Source organism: Chrysochloris asiatica, unplaced genomic scaffold (assembly GCF_000296735.1).
Source record: "Chrysochloris asiatica unplaced genomic scaffold, ChrAsi1.0 scaffold00164, whole genome shotgun sequence".
NCBI classification, from domain to species: Eukaryota; Metazoa; Chordata; class Mammalia; order Afrosoricida; family Chrysochloridae; genus Chrysochloris; species Chrysochloris asiatica.
In genome coordinates, this window is record NW_006408682.1 from 7,310,948 (window position 1) to 7,318,616 (window position 7,669).

The 7,669-nt window shown below is 40.4% G+C and overlaps 1 pseudogene; it reads left to right on the forward strand.

Moving 5' to 3' along the window:
* Positions 1-6,868: 6,868 nt before the first annotated feature.
* LOC102814260 lies at positions 6,869-7,326 on the forward strand (annotated as a pseudogene).
* Positions 7,327-7,669: the final 343 nt, after the last annotated feature.

The following is a 7,669-nucleotide window of genomic DNA, read 5'->3' on the forward strand; positions in this document are numbered from 1 at the left end:
ATGTATAGACTTGGAAACCCTGCGCAAGGTCGCTATGAGTCGGAACCGACTCCACGGCACATAACCACCACCACCACTCATATAATACAATTTATTGAATTTGTCTCCATTTCATCAGCTCTTTTGATCCTGCCCCCTACCCCCAAGTGGTGTTTCCATATTGTAGAAAATGCCGCAGGGAACATCATTGAATTTTTGCTTACACATGGGCAAGTATTACCAAAAGATGAATTTCTAGGTCCAAGTCTGTACTATTTGAAAATGTTATATATTTCCAAATTGCTTCCCTGATGGTGGGAGCTGGTCACATCTCTGGCCACCAGGGAAGCCTGGGGGAAAAAAGAAGGCATTACATCTTTCTAATCACCTGTCTGAAACTGCTCTGCTAGGCCACTTTATGTCACCGAGGTTGCTCACGAAAGTTCAAGATGGTTGCCCTGCATCTGTCTAGCCATTGACCGGTCTTCCTCTCTCACTGTCCCTGCTCAGTTTCTCCTCCCAACAAGCACTCGATCCACTTCTCTAACCTTTCCTCTGAGGTTCAGGGTTTCAGGATTTTCCTCGGCGTATGTTTCATTTGGTCTTGCATGTCTTTGTCGTAGAGGGCTTATGCAGTTTATCTGCCTAGTCTGCCATTGCCGCATGTGTTAAACCTTACATATTAATGATGTGAAACAATTCAGAAATGGGTATTGAGAAAGGAGGCACAACTTGAAGTACATAATCAATGTCACGGAATTGTACATGTAGAAATTGTTGACTTGATGTATATGTTTTGCTGTGTAAACCTTCAGACACACACATACACAATCATACCTTTGACCTGTTATGGACCTTTTCAGGCAAAAGTGGGGTATCTAGACAGTCATCGTCATTGGATTGGCACGTACCCAGTCTTCTGTGACTGTAGAATTTGACCTGACATCCTTGATATTGAAATGGCTTATTCAGAGGGGATTTGGTTCTGTGTGTATAAGGAGAGCACATTGTTTGGAGAGATCAATTTACGACAGTAGTTTGAATGCTGTGATATAGTTCAGACCAAAGTCCAGTGACAGAGAAGGGCAGTGCATTTCCAGAGATCAATGAACTTACAGAGAGTAGGTGTCCAAATTGGTGACCAAGACTAAAAATAGGACACTCAGAATTTACTGAGGAGAGCTGGTTTGTCATAGTGTATGGCTGATGCTAAAAATGACTCCACACTCAATCATTTTTGTTAGTACTATGCCTGCACCCTGGGAACATTGGCTGTGCATGATTGCAATAAACAAAGAGGGAGTTTGCTCATAGAGAGTAATTAGTATGATGCTGTAGGTTAAGCACTCAACCACAAGGTCTGTTTGAACCTCAAGATTGGTGGTTCAAACTCACCAGCTATTCCTTGGAAACTTTATACAGGGTTGCTATGTGTCGGAACCAACTCGATGGCACTTAGCAACAGCAACAACAACTTTCTTTCTCTACAGAATCTGGTTGGAGATAGGACCAAAGCAGTATTGCTGTAGCGTAGACCATCCACATTTGTCAGCTGAGGATGACAAATCTTCAATAGAACTCCATTTAGCAATAGAAAACCAACAGCAATTCTGAATTGGCTCAAGAGTAAGTACTGCTCTCTTTGGGTATAAGAATCCTACAGATGTCCCTTTCAGAGACGTGGAGGCCCAAGGGAATTCTTAGGTGAAACAAGGAGAACAGTGAAAAGGGGAACAAAGGAATGGATAGACGCTGGACTCCTAGCTAATCTTGGGGTTGGGTGTAGAGGAATTGAGTAATGTTATATCAACTTATACCTGTGTTAATGCTGACCTGGTTGTTATTATGGTCAAGTGCCATCGAGTCGGTTCCAACTCATAGCAACCCTTACAGGGTTTCTGCGGCTATAAGTCTTTATGGGAGCAGACAGCCTCGTCTTTCTCCTGCAGAGCGGGTTTAAACTGCTACTTTGTGGTTAGCTGTCCAGTGCTTATCCTACAGAGCCACCAGCATTGACTTTAGAATGACTAAATCATTCCTTTCTTTAGCTTCTGAATTCTTTAATCTCCCTTTATGTTCTTAAATTGCTGTATATATTTGAAACACAAGAGTATACTTTGTGAAGCTCACAGGCCCAGGAAGCAATCCATCTATGTTGAAGATTATAGAAAGACTGAGTGAATTAGCATAGTGCCAAAGGGACTTTTTATAAGATTTCACCCAAATGGCCTTATTTATGACTCCATTGGACAATTGCTTGAAGTCATTACAGTTTGACATATAGTGTATAATCACTGTGTGTCTTCAATTTATTAGCACACCGAGATCCCGCTGTTTCAGCAACATCCACAGTAGTTGCTTACATGAATTCTCTTAGCTGCTTTGGGTTTACTTCAGTGGTACTGGGTTCTTGTACTCATTTGCTCTTTTCTCTTTAAGCTTCTTATCCAGTGAGAAACTATTCAGTTAGGCACAACCTATAGACTGGTTTGAATTGCACATCTGTCATTGGGCACAGAAATACTGAGAGGCACAAACTGCCAGTCACTCTGTTATCCCACCTGTCCGCACACTCACACACTCACAGTAAGGAAAATCTACCTTACTGTCCCCTAGAATTGATCATCCCTCCTTCTACTCACAGTGTAGTTTGCATTCCTCTTTTTCTGAATCAAATTTACCTTGCAAATGCAAGGTTTTAAAGCATTAAGTCGATCATTCCACCAGAATAATTTAATTCATTTTCATTGTTTTACCTACATACAATAAGGAGCTCTGGTAGTGTAGTGGTTACGAATCGGGCTGCGAACCTCAGGGTCAGCAGTTCAAAACTACAAGCTGTTCTGTGGGAGAAAGATGAGGCTTTCTGCTCCCGTAAAGATTTGCAACCTCGGAAACCCTGTACAGGGTCGCTATGAGTCAGAACCAACTCCACAGCACATAACAACAACAACAACGACAACCTACATACAGTACTTGATAGGGTTATTCCTACTCCTAAATGAACAGAAGGACAAAACAGTTAAAAATAATTGCTAATTCAGATTCTTTAGACAATCAACAAAGCAACTAAAACATTGTATACCCATATCAAACTGAAATGTTCTTGCTGTAACTTAGCTAAGGACAGATGCTTTTAATAGCCAGTAATTTAAAAAATAAAAATTAATCATCTAGGGCAGGAATTGGAAAACCAAGGCCTGTGAACTAAATCTGGCCTACTCCTTGTTTTTCAAAATAAAGTTTTATTAGAATACACCTTTGCTCATTTGTATACATGCCATCTATGGCTGCTTTTAGAAAAACAAGACTTGTGTAATTGCAACAGGGACCACATGACTTGCAGAGCCAAAGGTTTTTACAATTTTGTTCTTTATTGAAAAAGCTTGTGACTGCTGAATCTAAAGACTTTATACAGAAAAAAAGAAAATAGCTGCTCTCCTTTTCTGTAGGCATTGTGTAACCAGAAAGTTCTAAAATAGAAATACCCTGCATAGAGCTGGGAAGCAGGCATTTTGCCTAATTCTTAAAAGAGCCTTCAATTCAAAGGTCACCCTGTGGTCACTATTCTTTGCTGCTAGATGACAGGAAGTATGAGTTGACAGCCTTCTGTCAGTGGGAAAACAAAGAATCAGTTGCTGTATCCAAATTTTTTAGTAAATATAATTTTCTTAAGACAAACAATCATATACAAATAGCAATGATACAGAAACTACAGACAGCAAAACTATACAGATCCTTCTCAAAAACTTTGGGGTGGGCTTTTGGACAAACTTTACCCTAACCACACTTTTTCTTTGAAAAGCTGCATCTTTTAAACCTCATGTTGGAAGGCAAAATACTGTAAGAAGTATGTAGAGAGCTGCCATTGAGTAGATTCTGTTTCATGGCAGCCCCATATGTGTCTGAATAGAATTGTGTTCAACAGGGTTGTCAGTAGCTTATTTTTCAGAAGTAGATCACCAGGCATTTCCTCCAAAGCACTTCAGTGTAGACTCGAACCTTCAACCTTTCAGGTAACAAAAAGCAGATTAACCATTTGAACCACCCAGGGAATTCATAGCAGTTATGTTGTTGTTGTTAACTGTCATTAAGTCAGGTCTGATTCATAGCAACCCTGTATACTGTTTCCAAGAAGGGAATAGTGGATTTGCACTTCCAACTTTTTGGTTTGCAGTCCGGTGTTTATGGTAAAGTGCCACACCAGGACACCTATAGCAGGTATAAATAAACCTGTCTATTATTGTTGTTGTTAAGTGCTGTTGAGTTGGTTCCAACCCATAGCGATCCTGTATAGGGTTTCCAAAAAGTGACTGGTGGATTTGAACCACTGACTTTGCAGTTCAAACCAACTTTTCAGTGCAGTACATTAACCTGCAGTACCACTTCAGGACTCTCTCTATATATACGTATAGTAATGGTAGTGGTAGTATGCCGTGATGTCAGTTCCGACTCATAGCTACCTTGTACAGGGTTTCCGAGGCTGTAAATCTTTACAGGAGCAGAAAGCCTCAGCTTTCTCCTGAGGAACCACAGCTGCTGACTTTGAGATTAGCAGCCCAACTCGTAAACACTGTGCTACCAGAGCTACTTCTCTTTCTGTCTCTAAATATATATATATATATATATATATGGAGCTCTGGTTACGAATCGGGCTGCGAACCTTAAGGTCAGCAGTTCGAAACTACCAGCTGCTCCGCGGGAGAAAGATGAGGCTTTCTGCTCCCATAAAGATTTACAGCCTCGAAAACCTGTGCAGGGAACCCTCACTATGAGTCAGAACAGACTCCACGGTACTTAACAACAATATATATATATATATAAAAGGAGTCCTGGTGTGGTGTTGTAGGATAAGCACTTGACCACAAGGTCTCAGTTTGAACCACAAGGTCGGTGGTTCAAACTCACCAGCCGCTCCTGTGAGTTGGAACTGACTCAACAGCACTTAACAACAACAACAACAACAATAACACTGCAGGTATAATACAGGTTTATTTCCTATCCGCCGCTCTCTGAAGTCTTAAACACTCTTTCCTGGAGAAAAATGATTGAACATTTCCTTACAGATTACACCTTTTGCCCCTGGACCCAGTCAAACCTGATGCTGGTTCCACTTCATTCTCTCCCAGCTTCATAAGTCAGTAAAAGTCCTTTTTCAAGAGCTCTCTGTTGGGGGTTCTTATCACTTACAACCACTCATTGTCTATATGAGGCATGGTTTTTTCAGCCCTAACCTTCTATGATTTTCACTGCCAGGTTATTCATCTACTATGGGTGTTATGCACCTTTAACCTCAGAGTGGTTTTGGAATCACAGGTCCAGTTTTTGGCTGTGTGTTTTAGCGCTTCAGTTCCCTGCTCTATAAAATAGAGATGCACCTACTCCTCACTGTTGACTATCCCGTTATTCGACATTTCGCATTCATGACAATAATAGGATATCTACTATGCAACTCTTTTGTGTATTAAAGACATAGACCACCGTAACAAAAACTGAGGTGGGAAGTGAGATTAATTATGCTGGCTGTGATGGTTAAGATGCTGTATTAATTTGGCTGGGCCGTAATATTCAATGACATTGTAGTTAAGGAATGATGCAATTTGTCAGTTATGTAATGATGTTGTTGTTGTTGTTAAGTGCCATTGAGTCGGTACTGACTCATAGTGACCTTATGCATAGCAGATAGTCATCCTCTATTTTGTGAGCTAATGTAGTCGTCTTTCATTTTCACAGAATGCCAGTTTTTTGCATAATGACATCAGGGTCTTTGGAATTAGTCATGTCAATAAAGAAGTGGTGGGTAGGAGCCCTGGTGTGGCGCTGTGGATTAATGCGTCAGACTGCAAAGTTGTTTGAACTAAAAGGTCGGTGGTTCAAGCTCACCAGCTGCTCCTTGGAAGCCCTATACAGGGTCCCTATGGGTTGGAATTGACTCGACGGCATTAACAGCAACAACATCATAATAACACTGCTTTCAATGCTGTTGGGATGATAATGAAAGACTATATCTGTAAACCATCTTTAAAGAGAAAATCAATATTATATTCATATACTCCCAATCCTTTTCAACCATCAGAAACACTAAGTTGAAAGATCTCATCCCTTTAAGTCTCACCTCTTCCTAATCATTCTGTGCATATTCATTTTTCTGGAACCAAGTCAATTGTTTCTCCTTTTGTAAGCCTTCTATGCCCACTCTACAGAGGAGAACTGGATTCAAATCTCAATGCTCTAAAATTCTTTAAGATTAGGGGACACCTAGGTCTGCTGGTATAACATTCCACAAAGACAGTGTTGTTCATCTTTGGTGAAAGTGGCTGGGGTCTTAAAGCATGTGAGCACAGATCTCAGGTGCAAGTATTATTCTCTCCCTGTGCAGAAGAAAGAAGATTGAAGAAAATTAAAGTTGCATGGAAACAATGAGTCCACTGTACTAATGGACCACATGAACATCAGTCTCCATGACCCTGAGACCAGAAGAACTAGATGGTGCCCGACTACCCTTATCTGCTCTGAAATGGGACAATTAGAAGGTGTTGGGCAGAGTGGAAGAAAATGTGGACCCAAATTCAAAATCATAAAAGACCAGGCTTACTGGTGAATAGAGACTGGTGGAACCCCCAAGACTCTGCTGGCCCTTAGTCACCCTTCAGGTCTGAAACTGAATGAGCCCCCATGATTCAGTTCACAACCAAACAATAGACAGATCTCTAAGAAGAAGTATATCTCTAATGGTGTACACCTTAGAAAAATCAGCCATGTGAGATCAAAAGGGCAGAATTTGCCCAAGAACGAAGTTCAGAAGACTTAGGAAAGAAGGACAAATGGAAACAGAAAACACAACGAGTGCCTTTAGGCTGGAACCGACATCTTGTAATAATCTAACAAAATGACTAAAATAAAGGAAAAGAGCAGAGGCACCCACTCTATATTTCCAGGCCTTCTAGAAAACATGGAATGATTCCTTTGGCCATATACACATACACATACAACAGACATTATACTGTGGACATCAAGGGAAGAGACACTGGTAGAAAAGGAATGCCCCACAAATGTTACCATGGCAAAACTGTAAGAGTCTATGGTGTTATCCAGCATGCTGTTAGCATTGCAAACCAACAAGTTTAGGGCAAGAGTCTTGTCAAGAAAATTAATGTGCATGTTGAGCATAGAGCCAAGATAGCTTTTTAGAACCCATGTAGGAAAATGATAAGAAAATGAATGAAGTCAAAATGAAAGTTACCTGGATTCAACCAGCCTGCTCCACCCAGATGGCCAAGCTTTGTGAGGATTCCTGGAAAGGAGCCTGAGCTTCTGGAACCCATCTCCTATGAATCCATGCTGTAATAGGCATAAAATAAAGATGTCTGGGATGTAAAACAAAGAAAACACAGAGAGGCAGTGGGATAAGAGAGATTACGTTATAAGCACTACAATCCATTGAACAAAGCAAAGTGTGTATAAATTGTTCAATGGAAAACTGATCTGCTCTTTAAACCTTCATCCAGTTCACAGTAAAAAGTTAAAAAAAGAGAAAAAATAACCATGAAATTTGCATGGAAAGCATCTTTATCAACTATAGCACTTAATCCACTCTTTACAAAGTACTTTCTACCCTATGCATAATAGCAATAGGTGTTTGTTATAGAAAATTTGACATATATAAAAAAGTGTAAATAAAAATATGTTA